Source organism: Heterocephalus glaber, unplaced genomic scaffold (genome assembly GCF_053883595.1).
Source record: "Heterocephalus glaber isolate CG9 unplaced genomic scaffold, H.glaber_assembly_v1.0 deba00000122, whole genome shotgun sequence".
Lineage (NCBI taxonomy): Eukaryota > Metazoa > Chordata > Mammalia > Rodentia > Bathyergidae > Heterocephalus > Heterocephalus glaber.
In genome coordinates this window covers 3,137,843-3,149,907 of record NW_028258138.1, presented here as the reverse complement: position 1 = coordinate 3,149,907, position 12,065 = coordinate 3,137,843, and the positions used below count along the sequence as shown (strand labels likewise).

Genomic DNA, 12,065 nt, shown 5'->3' with positions numbered 1-12,065 from the left:
AGCAGGAGGAGGCTCTGAGCAGAAAGGAAATGGAAACTGAAACTCATCTGGGCCACCAGCGCCCAGGTAGGGGAGCCTGTTAGTGGGGCCCCCATTCCAGGACAGGCAGCGCCTGGGGAGTCACAGCCCTTTGGAAGCCGCAGGTATCCCCCGCTACCCCCTTAGCTCATTTCCCAGTCCTGAGGACACCCCCAAGTCTGCTGTGAGTGGGGAGCAGCTACCCCGCCAGAGCCACCCAGCTGGGTCAGGGAGCCTGGAGAGCCTGGGTGACCCAAATTCCAGGGCTAGGGATCAGCGGCCAAGGCCCACATGGCCAGGTCCCTGCGCTGTGCACTGCCAGCTCCTGGGACCCGGCACCCCCAGGCCAGGAGCCCCCTGAGTCCCGCCGAGCCTTCTGGGCCCTCACCTGCCACTCAGGAACTGCGGGGAGTCCTGTCCCGGGCTGTGAGCTCAGCGGGGAGGCTGCCTGCAGGCCCAGGGGGAGGCGAAGCCCGAACTCACTCTGGGCAGAACAGGAACCACAGGCTCTTTGCAGAACAGGACCCAGAAAGCCCCAGGCCCCATGAAAGTCAGGGAGTCACCTCTTCCCAGGCCTGGAGGGGGCATGGCCAGGCGCCCAGGGTGCAGATTCCCTGGCATGAATCCCTCTGGGTGGGTCCAGCCACCTCCTTCCAGGTTCCCCAGGGAGCCCCTCCTGCCTGGACGTCTCCGGGCCCTGGATTTGGGAACCTATTCCCTTCCTAAGAGTCGCGCGTTCTGGCAGCGCCTTAAGGAACAGAGGCCAGTTTTCGAGTGTTGCCGTGCTCACACACAGAGCAATGGATAATATTCACTCGCAGGCGTCCACCCTCACGGAGAGCAGCAGTTTTCACTTGGAGCAAGCCCTTACTTCAAGTCCTGGTCACTGGCAGCCGAGCACCATCTTAGCCTCGCTGTGAATCGCGTGGACCCACACTCAGGGTGCTGTACTCACAGGCCCACAGCACCCCAGGGTGGGTCTCCGCCCTTCCTCAGCCGCTCCACTGAGGGCTTGGCCCTTCCCACTGGTTCCCACAGCTCGCTCACACCCCGCTCCTGCCCGGCAGCGAGTGCTGCTTCGCTTAACCTGAGAGAAGGCAGCTGGGCTCCGTGAAGCTGCAAAGCACCTGTGCCCTTGGCCCCGGACCCAGCCCGAAGTCTGCTCCTCCTGCTTGGACGTCCTCCCCACACTCGCCTCCAGGCCCCCACGCGGCCAGCCCCGGGCCTCTTAGATAGATTTTCCTGCTTGCACTGAACACACCTGGCAGAAACACTGCACCCACAGGGCGATTTTCGGATCGGCCTCAGGCCGGGCAACCCCACTGCCCCCTTCCCAGTCCCGGAGCCTGTGGGGTCCTGGTGCCCCAGGGACCCCAGCTGCAGGGGTCTGCTCCCTCTGAGGAGGAGTCCTTAAATCCTCATGGATTCTAATTCGTGGTACCTGAAATTGAATCCATGGCTTTCACAATGACAACCGTTTTCATTTTAACAATTTTGATTCTTAGGGCCTTCCTACATCACTAAGTTATCTGGGCTGGAACTTCCCACCTCAGCCTCCCTGAGGGCTGGATGACAGGTGTGCACCAGCATGCCAGGCGTGGCACCCTGCTGAAAGGCTGCCCGAGTGCCCCAGTGTGGGGACAGCACTGCCCCACGCTGCCCGGCTCGCTGTAGACGCCCTGCTTGGCTTCTGCACCCCCACCCTCTCCTTCAACCCCGCTGGGTCTGCCTCTCCTCAGTCAACTCCGGTTGGTTGGGAAGAAAGGCCGAGAGCCCGGGCCTCGCCCAGGCAGACTCGGGTCCTACGAGGTTGACAGCGGGGTGGATGGAGTAGCTGGGCGGGCCCGGCATCCTGACTGAGGACCGGCCCAGCGCGCAGCTCAGGAGCTGGAGTCGAAACCCCGGGCGCGCGAGGCCCGAGGGGTGTTTTCTGAACGTCCTCTCGGTCTCAAGGTATTGGCCTGATTGCTTCAGATTTTATTCGTTTCTCCTCCCGGGGTGTCAGAAATGAAACTCAGGGAATCCCCAGACGAGTTGCTCCAGAGGCGGGGGGCCGGGAGGGGCGGGGCCAGGGAGGGGCGGGGCCCGAGGGGACGCCGGGGAGGGCGGGGCCTCGGAGGGTTGCGCCTCAGTCGCGGGGGGGGGGGGTCGGGGCGGGGATGGGGCGGGGCCCGGGAGGGGCGGGGCCAGCTCTGGTGCTTCTGTGATGCCCAACTTGGGACGGGCCGCCCACAAGGGCACCGCCAGCAACTTCTAGAGGCTCCCGTTCTTTTCTCTTTTGCAAGTACTTCCTTCCTGAGCCGCCGGCTGCTGAGCAGACAAATACCCTGGGGCACAGGTTGCAGGTGAGGAGTCGGCCGGGCTAGAGACTGCAGGGCCCAGGCTGCAGGCACCGGATCTTCAGTCCTTCATTTGGTATCTGGTGCTGTTCACAGGACCAATCAGAAGATGCTGTTTTCAATCCCTCATTTGCATAGGGGCACAGCCAATCGAAAGACGCTGTTGTTGATCCTTCATTTACATATGTCTACTTCTAACTGTCTGATGCCCAGTGATAGGGTGACTGCCCAATGCCTCATTTGCACGAGAAGGAGATAACCCGGGAATCTGGAGGATAAAGACTTCCTCATCCTCCGCTTGTGCCCCAAAGAGCGCATTTCCACCTGGCTGCCTTTTCTGTGTCCTGTCCAGTTCTTTTTGTGGGACACCAACGAGGGAGAGAAACCCCGGGGACCCTACTTGGTGGCAGAAAGGTCCACGGTGCCCCTGAGTCCGCCGGCGGGGACAGCAGATGGCCCGACTCTCCCAGGACCCGTCGACCACAGACAGAGAATCCCACAGCAGGGTGCTCCCTGCCTCCGGAGCAGGCCTGCTTCTCTGCCTTCTCCCACCCTGGTCCCATTTCTGTCCCCAGAGGAGGAAGGTGGTGAGTGTGGCAGATTTTTAAACAAGTGTACACGGATGTCCCGGGACGTCGCCTAGACACGGGGGCCACCACGGAGGGGAAGCTTGCTCCGCTGGGCCTGGGGTGGCTCCCAGCCCGGCCGCACCTGTTGGGCCCGGTTGGGGCTGGAATACAGCCTCTCTCGTTGCTTCACCCCTCCCTGCCAGGAGAGGGCGCCGGTACGCCGGAGACCGCAGGGCGGGTACCCAGATGAGCTGAGGCAAAGCCTGATGCCTGGGAAACGCCACCTGTGACGCTTAGTTTTTAAATAGGCAGATTAAAATCTGTGATATTTTTTCCAAGTTTGTCAGCTCCTTTGGCTTTTGTGTATTGGCTGTGTGTCAGTTTTCTATTTCTTTTTCACCTTTGAGAAACGTGTACATGAGCACGAGTGTTAGAATTTTGCTGGAGTTTTTAATGGATTTGGGTCCAGGTTTGGAGAGCTATGGTTTCATGTTTAATATCTGAATCTTCTATCCATCTGCACTGACCATCTCCTGGAGTTTTTATAGACAGATGAGCTAGGTAGAAATATTAGAGGCAGTCAGATAGGGCTGGGTCCTCGAGAGGGCCAGGACAAAGGTGAAACACAGCACAGCTGCACATCGGCTGAAGACCAGGCCTCGGGATGGAGACAGGATGACCAGACCCACACGCTTCTTCAAAGAACTGGGCCTAGGGGAGTGTAGATGGGCATCGACCACCCTGGGGGTGACCAGAGACCTCCGGACCCACTGTCCCCTAGGAAAATCCTTGTTCTCTCCATCCACCCTTGGTTCGTGACTTGCTTCCCAATCGGAAACCGTTACCTAGGTGACTACGCTTGTGACCTTATTGGGTGCTCATGGCGTGGCCCATGTGGGTTTCACCCTATACAACTTCTCTGTAAAGTGGGGTCCTTGGCCACCCCCTCGGGACCCTTCCTGCCCCTCAGGAGCTGTCCTATCAATAAATATCTTCCTACTTTTGGGGGTTTTTTTGGAACCAGGAATTGAACTCAGGACCGAACTTGGGACCTTCTGCTTTGGAGGCAGGTGGCGGAAGCACTGAGCTCAATCCCCAGCCCTATCTTCCTACTTTTAACCTCTGTCATTCCTAGGACTCATTCTTTGATTTCCAGAGGACAAGAACTGGGTGTATCATGCAGTTAACAGGTTGGGAGATGTCATAGTTCCTGTTTCCCGTGACAGTGTCAGACGTGTCCCCACTGTTTCAACAACATGTACTGGGTCCTCGCCTTCTACCTGGGGTCACACACACCATGCAGCCTTCGTTGCTGTGGACCTTCTTCTGCTCTCATCTCCCTTGCCCTCCCTCTTCTTTTCATTTCTCTTTCTGGTACTGGGGGTGGAGCCCAGGACTCTTCACACGGAGCCACACTCCCAGGCTTTAAAAATATTTAATTTTAAAACAAATAGTTGATAATTTGAAATAGGAACAAAAGGTCCAAAGGGGTAGGGGAAGTGGGAGGGGAAGGGGAAAGGAAAGAAGGGAAAGGAAAAATGACGAGAAAAGAAACAAAGTCTTTGTAAATAGGGAAGGGTGGAGCGGGTGAAGGGAGGGCAGGGAACGGAGAAAAAATAACCAAGATACATGATGTACAGGTACAAGCACCCAATGATAAATGCAAACGTATTGTATACCTAACATGTACCAATAAAAGAGTTTAAGCAAAAAAAATTAATTGTAGCCACCTGACTCGCGAGTGGAAAGACCAGAGTTTGATCCCCGGTACCCCCCCAAAGTTTGATTTTTTTGGTTTCTTGAGACAGGGTCTCACTATGTAATTCAGACTGGCCTTGAACTCACTATGTAGCCCTGGCTGGTCTGAAACTCACAGTGATCCTCCTGCCTCAGCTCCCCAAGTACTGGGATTGCAGGCATGTGCCACCATGTCCAGCTAAAATATTTTAAATTTTGATTCCAGGTCTAGCTAAATCACAAAGTTACCCAGGCTGAGCTCAAACCTGTGATCCTTCTGTGTCAGCCTGCCAGAGTGCTGGTACTGCAGATAGCTACGTGAGTTAGAAATTATTATAAGGCAGTTGGACAAAGCTGGGCCCTCAGCATCGAAAAACAACTGAGGCACATTCACTGGTTAACATTATAAAAAGAAAGAGGTACTGCACCCATCTACTTCCCCTAGAGAGGAATAGCAGTGAGTGATATTCTAAATAGACATTAATCTCCCTACCCCATTCCCTTTCCAGAAATTCCTGTACGACTTGTCTTCCCATCTGACCCCCACTTAATCAATATCACCTGGGTGACCGTACCTGTAATCTCATTGGTTGGTCATGGTTTTGTCCCACCTCACGCCCACCTTGTAATTTTCCACTGGGTCTTGTAGTTTTGTCCCGCCTTGAACCCGCCTCACCTTGTGGCTTTGCCCCATAAAACACCTTTGAGAAGTGGGGCAGGCGGGCAGCCCACTTTCCGGTCCCCCTCTGTCTCTCTTAGGCAGAAGCTTTCCTTCTCTCAATAAATTCTTCCTACTCTGAACCTCAGTTCCTAGAATTCAGTCTTCGATTTTAGAGAGCACAAACTTGTGTTTCAGATATCTAGCAGATCTGGGAGTTGCGTCCCTTCCTCCTGTATTCCTGGGTTATAGGTATGTGCCCACGGGCCTAGCTTTTGTTATTCTGGAGACGGGATCTCACTGAGTGGCTGGCTAGGTTGCCCAGTATAGGCCTGAGGTTGCAACCCTCTTGCCTCAGCCCACAGGCATGCAAGGATGCAGGCATGTGCCACCACACCTGGCTTCTTTGTGTTTGCATTTCTCTTTCCTTAGGCCTGTCCAATCAGTGCCATGTTGTTTCAGGTAAAAGTTATACTACTTTTTAATAGCCATCATGGTTACTTCATCCACATTACCTTCTTTTCCAAAGTTTTCAAAATGGCAATTCTTATCTTTTTATGTAGGCATTATAGACCTCCCCCAAAAATACATATTAGAATTTTTACTTATACTTTAACTTACGGAGACATAACAACTTTCTGATGTGAAATTATCCTAAGAGGCAGAAGTATATTTCCATTTGTAATTTTTAAATTTTATTTATTTATTTTTTTTAGCCAGAGTCTCATTATGTAGTTCAAGCTGGCCTTGAACTCCCTATGTAGTCCAGTCTGGTCTCCAACTCACAGTGATCCTCCTGCCTCAGCCTCCTGAGTGCTGGGATCACAGATGTGCACCACCATGCTCTGCTTACTTTTCTCCTTTTTAAGGGGTATTCAAAAGTTGTCTGCATCTTGGTCTTTCTAGTTTCTTATTATTTCTAAGTATTTCCTTTTTATTGTTATTGCAGATGAAACTTTTTATCCCATTAAATTTCTTAACTGTTGTTGGTGAACATGATTTCTATTACTTCATGATCGCCTTCAGTTTCACATCATGATTTCCTGGTGAATTGTTTTGCTTGAGATTTTGTGAGTATTTTCAGGGTTTGCAGGTGATCAGCTGTATGCAGTGATCATAATTTTTCCTATTTTAAGCCTCCCTTTTCTTTTTCCTGTCTGAGTGCACTGTCCGGAGCTTCCAGGACAGTGTTGCCTGGTCATAGGTCTTCTTATTTTGGTCCCGACTTTAAACACTGACAGTAGGGGCTGAGAGATACACGTCTTATGACATTGAAGGAGTATCTCTAAGTCCCTATTTTATGAAAAATTTTCTGATTTTCTGTCTTTTCATCTTCTGTGGAGGAATCCAGACTCCCTTAGATCTAAGAAGGTGGTGGATTACATGATTAGGTTACTGGGGTCCTACCCCACTCACCCTAAAGAAACTGCATAAAAAAGTGACGCCGAAGGGCAGGAAAGGAACAGTCATCCATCCACACAGCTGCAGTGGGAAGACAGGGCCTCAGCGCTGGCAGCGCTGGCTTGGGGTCCTGACGCCAGCTGTGAGGCTGTCGCCCTGGTCATGTGGGCAGCTCCGTCTCCATCTCCGAGTCTGGCAGGCCGGGCTGGGTGTGGTGGCCCATGCCTGTGATCCCAGGTACCCAGGAGGGTGAAGCTGGAGGACCACAGGTTCAAGGCCAGCCTGGGCGATTTCTCCTTCTTAGAGGCTCTGCATATGGAATTCAATGCTCTAGAAAGCTGGTGGAACTTGTGTTAGAAACCCAGGTCCTCGTGTTTTGGGGAGGCTGTGTCTTGATAATTTTCTCAATGTTTTCTACAGAAATAATTTGGTTAGATTTTCTCTACCTACTGAATCAGTTTGATAAATTCTATTTTCTTATGAAACTATTCATCTTAATCCAAGTTCTCAAGCTATATTTAAAAGGCAAATAAAACAGGCTTATGTTTTTTCCCATTTCTCCTGTTTTTACAGTTATTTTTCTTTTATTCTTAGGTGGTATGTTTATTCTCATTCTCTCTCTCACCTTTAGATCAGATTTGCTTATGACTTATTTCTCATGCTTTACTCTAAGGATTTTTTTTTCAGTACTAGGAGTTGAATCTGGGGCCTTCACGCTGAGCTACATCCCCCAGCTATTTGCTTTTATCTTTTATTTTTTACTTTGCGAGGCATGGCCTCCCCCAAAGGATAAGTGGTCCAGGCTGGGTCAGACTTGTGGCCTTTCTGCCTCCTGGGGTGCTGGGGTTACGGACACGTGCTGCCTTGCCCAGCTGGGATTTCCTTTTCTAGAGGCTGACTATATTAATTCTCTTGGCTATAAATCTTCTGGCAATACACGTTACTCTGAATGCCAATTTAACTGCACTTCCAAATTGTGACACATTATATCGTTATCATTATTTTCTAAAAATGCTCTATTTTTCTTTTCCTGCTTGGTTCCTCTTTCTCCAAACAGAAATTTAGGAGAGACTTTGGTTCTTTGTGCTGCGCCTGGGTAGCTCTTTGTTGTGACCACGGCTGCAGCAGTCCAGCGTGCGGAATCTGAGACTCTCCGGTGGCTGGGCGTTGCCTGATTTGTGCCTGCGGAGCAGCGGGCGGCATCTTCCTTTCCCGCCCACCCACAGCCCAGAGTCCTCCTGACCTCCCACCCACAGCTCATGGTCCTTTGCCTTCTATTTTCTTAACAGCCCAACCTGCCTTTTGAACTCGGGACTCGATTTCCTTATTCATCTCCCAGCCCTCTGCCTCTCGTGACATCACCTGGACAACTCCCCTGGCTCCCAGGGACCCTGGAGAAAACCCAAGTTCATGCACTCAGGGCCCCGGGTCTGACCTGAGCCCTCCCCTCCCACCACATCCCTGCCCACCATCCCCAGGCCCCTGGGTTCTGGTGCTGACCCCAGGCTGGGGGTGGCAGTCATGTCCAGGCAGGTGCACATATGCATGGCTCTGGCAGCCACTGCAGAGGTGCAGACATCACCCCTTCCCTGAGACAAATGTCCCCTTGTCCCTGGTGCAGGACGGTGGAAGATGGCCCTGCAGCCCCGCACTCTCCGCGCCCTGTGTCCCCGTGGAGCTGGTCTGGGCCGTGCTGGGTGTGTCTGAGCTGCAGGTGTTCAGGGGCAGTGGCCCCAGATCCCCCAGCAACCGTTACAAGCCGCACTGAGGGTTCTGACTGTGGGACAGAGCCAAGACCTGCTCGCACTGCTATCTCACCCTTGTCCGCTCCAGAGGTTCCCTTCCCTCCGGTGTCTGCACAGCGCAGGCACCAGCAGATATGGCAGCGTCCTGACTCAGAGGCACTGTCTACGCAGAGCCTCGCTGGAGACCCCTTCCAGGGAGGATTCTGGATCGGCCACCTGATGGACAAGGTGTTGTCAATAAAAGGCGAATGTTTAAATTATTAAAAAAATGCATAAAGTAAAAGACAAATTGCCTTTAGTCCCCTTCAACATACACACTTTTCCCATCGTCCTTTTCACTTCCTCTCTCCCGAGCGTCCTTAGCTGCACTGTCCTGGCTGCCTCGAAGTCCTGAATGGATTCAGAATGTTTCCCTGTCCTGGTCATTCTGACCTTGGGGAAGAGCCAGAAGTCACACAGTGCCAGATCAGGTGACTAAGGTGGATGAGGACACAGCGTCCTGTTTTTAGCAGCTGCCTTTCTGCTGGGTAGCGCGCAGCAGCAGCAGTCACTGTATTTCTGATCACACTGCACAAAGACACTCAGGAAAGAGGAACTCAGAGCTGCTGCAGGGAGCGGCCAGGACCATGGGATGAGTGTTCAGAGCAAAGGAGGGAGTATTGGGAGTGGGATCATTGGTGACTGTACTCTAACAAATTTTTAAAATGTAAACATTCACCACATGTTTTGATCACACCGCACATGTCGATATTGTGTGCTAAGGCCTTGGCGCTTTTAGCGGTTTCTGTTTTATTTGTAAAATTAATTTTTGTCTTCTCAATATTGTAGCCAGCCTCTCTAAATGGAACTGTGAAGTTTAGGTTCTTTCCCTTAGGGATAGCCGACTTCTCCCAACTTCTTCCTGCTGAGCACACAGCCCACACCTCCTCTGCTGGGCCCAGGAGAAGCCACGGAAAGTGCAGCTGCCCAGAGCCCCGGAGGCGGAGCCGCTTCCTTCGCCTTAGGAGGAGGAGCAGCTGAAGCTGCCGCAGGACGCAGGATCCGCAGTGCAATGACCCATCGCGTCTGCTCGCCTCCCCTCTGCTCCCCACCGTGAGGGGCCCGCCCCACCAGGCAGCGGGTGGTGACCTCCGCAGGGTGAGCTTTCCATAACCCTCCTCTTTACCCCGGCACACGGCCTCCTTGCCTGGCTCAGCGGCCTGTGTGTGATCCCCCGAGTGGCCGGGGCCAGCTCACCTGCTGTGTGAACTGCCTGCGTTTCCTGGACCCAAACCTGACCGGGCTTCTGGTTCGCGGCCCTGTTCCCTGCATGTTGGGGCATGGATGCTGCTGGAGCTCAGCTAAGTTCTGTGCACAAGGCCAGGCCACAGGCAAACAGACACCCACCTGCGCGCCTGCGCCTTCTCAGCCAATGCTGGCTCGGTCTGATTTCATTCAGGTAGGGGATCGGAACCAAGGGAAAGGGGTAAATCGCTGCCCCGCAGGAGTGTCAGGTTGCTTCGCTCCCAGGGGCCAAGTGCTCCTGTGAGAAGAGACAGCCAGGCCCAGAACAGGACTCCCCCAGCTCTAGCAGCCCAGATGCCCTCTGACCTCCAGGCCCCCCAGATCCCTCTGTGCAGAATCCTCAGTCAGGCTGCCGGCTGCACTTCTCTGAGGATCCTGTTAAAATGCACTTCTGACCCCAGCAGGCATGGTGGTATGCGCTTGTAATCCTCACACTTTGGAGGCTGAGGCAGGAGGATTACTGTCAGTGCAAGGCCAGCCTGAACTATGCAGTGAGACTTTGTCTCAAAAAAAAGAAGAGTGAGTCATCTTGTCCTTACTTGGAACCCCCAGGTTGTTTTTTAAAAAGCAGGTAAATTTGCAGTGAGATGAACTGAGAAGAGGGAGGAGGAGGCGGATCCCTTGTGAGCCTTACAGGGATTCTTGGTCAGTTTGCTCACTGTTCACTCAGACTTCGCACACATATTCGCAGAGGGCAGATGTCTGGGCTGGGTCCTGGGATTCAGTCACAGACCCCGTCCTCATGGAGAGGGGCGACACAGGAACAGGACATCGAGGATCCCAAGGTGGTGCTGGGCACTGCTCAGAGAGGCAGAATGCCAGGGAAGGACAAAGGACCCTGCTCTGCCCGGCCGTGCATGCTGGGCCAGGGATCGGAGACTGGCAATACCAAGAGGTAGGAAGGCGGGGAGGAAAAGTGGACTTTTAAACTGCAGCTTCAGGACACAGAGTTACTGAAGCCTTTTTCCCTTCCAGGAAACACACTTTTAAAAGAAAATCTCCCTGGGGTCTTCAGACACCTGGAGCCTGTGACTTGGGCCCTGGGCCAAGCTTTGCACCTGTGAGCAGTGCTTCCTCCCACAGACTCTGCCCTGCAGGAAGCAGAGGCAGGAGTGGGCAGTGGATCTCAGCTTCACACAGGGAAACGGTTTGCAGGTTTGCACTGCGACACAGCTGCTGGGTGGGTGACTGATGGAAAGCAGCACACACACCCCAGATCGCCCATCCTGAAGACACCCAAGCCCCATAAATACACCAGGCTCGGGTCATAAGGAGCCTCCCTCCCTTGAGGACCCACACTCTATTTCTTTGAGCCCGTACTTTTAAGTTGCCACCTAATAAATCCCTTAATGCTGCTTGCTGATGCATTCTGAACACTTTTTCTGCAACTTAGTTCTGTGGGTAGGATGGGTTTGGGAGCTTCCGGGGACCCTGTCTGGGGCCACCTGTCCCTCCACCTGCTGTCCCACCAGCCCTGCAGTAGGTGTGGCTGGTCAGCAGGATCTGGATCTGATCCCCGAGTTACCAAACCCCATGGCAGCCTCTTGGTCACATGGCAGGAAGCAGATTCCAGGGTGACGGCCCAGCTGGGACCCAGTGGTCTCCACCAGCAGTGACCCGAAGGTGGGTAGAGAGTTGGTAGCGGGACCTTGACTGCGCCCTGCACTCGCCCAGTGGCCTGTGGGTAGGGATTCGGGAGCCCAGGCCTGGTCTCTGCCACTGCGGCTCCGGAGGACTTTTCATTGCATCTTTTCCAAAAGGCCAGAGGTGGCTAAGTTAATCATCATTGTACTCACCCAACTCTAGGTACGAAAAGTGGCACAGGCATAGTTGGAGCCTAGAGTTTACAAAGTCAAATCAAAAGAAGTCACTGCCATTATAATAAACACAGTATGGAGGTTCTTTTTTTTTTTTTTTTGGTACTGGGGATCGAACTTGGGACCTTGCACTTTCGAGGGAGGCGGCGGAACCACTGAGCTAAATCCCCGGCCCAGTATGGAGGTTCTTGAGAAATTAAAAATAGAATTACCACTTGACCCAGCAACATCCCCTCTGGGCGTGGAGCCAAAGGAATGGAGTCGGTGTGTGGAAGAGCTGTGTGCACCCCATGTTACCTGCAGCATCGTGCACAGCAGCCAAGATGTGGATGCTACCTAAACACCCATTAATGGACGAGGGGATAAAGAAAAACCAGTGTGGGCACACAGAGGACATTGTTCAGTCTCTCAGGAGAAGGAAATCCCATCAGCTGTGACAACGTGGATAAACACAGATGCCGTTTTGCCAAGTGAACTAAGCCGGGCACAGAAAAGCA

The 12,065-nt window shown here is 53.2% G+C and overlaps 2 long non-coding RNA genes across 3 annotated transcripts; both read left to right on the top strand.

Annotated features, from left to right (window-relative positions):
* Nucleotides 1-11: 11 nt before the first annotated feature.
* On the top strand, nucleotides 12-4,629 carry LOC101716457 (uncharacterized). 2 transcript variants are annotated; one of them, XR_015451360.1, is made up of 4 exons: nucleotides 12-143; nucleotides 840-1,971; nucleotides 2,304-2,363; nucleotides 2,454-4,629. It is a non-coding gene; the product is annotated as an uncharacterized LOC101716457 (long non-coding RNA). The 2 variants fall into 2 exon arrangements; XR_001183312.3 differs by having other exon boundaries at nucleotides 2,304-4,629.
* Nucleotides 4,630-9,003: 4,374 nt separating this feature from the next.
* Nucleotides 9,004-11,111, top strand: LOC147830310 (uncharacterized). Its single transcript, XR_015450740.1, has 3 exons — nucleotides 9,004-9,604; nucleotides 10,443-10,646; nucleotides 10,727-11,111. It is a non-coding gene; the product is annotated as an uncharacterized LOC147830310 (long non-coding RNA).
* Nucleotides 11,112-12,065: the final 954 nt, after the last annotated feature.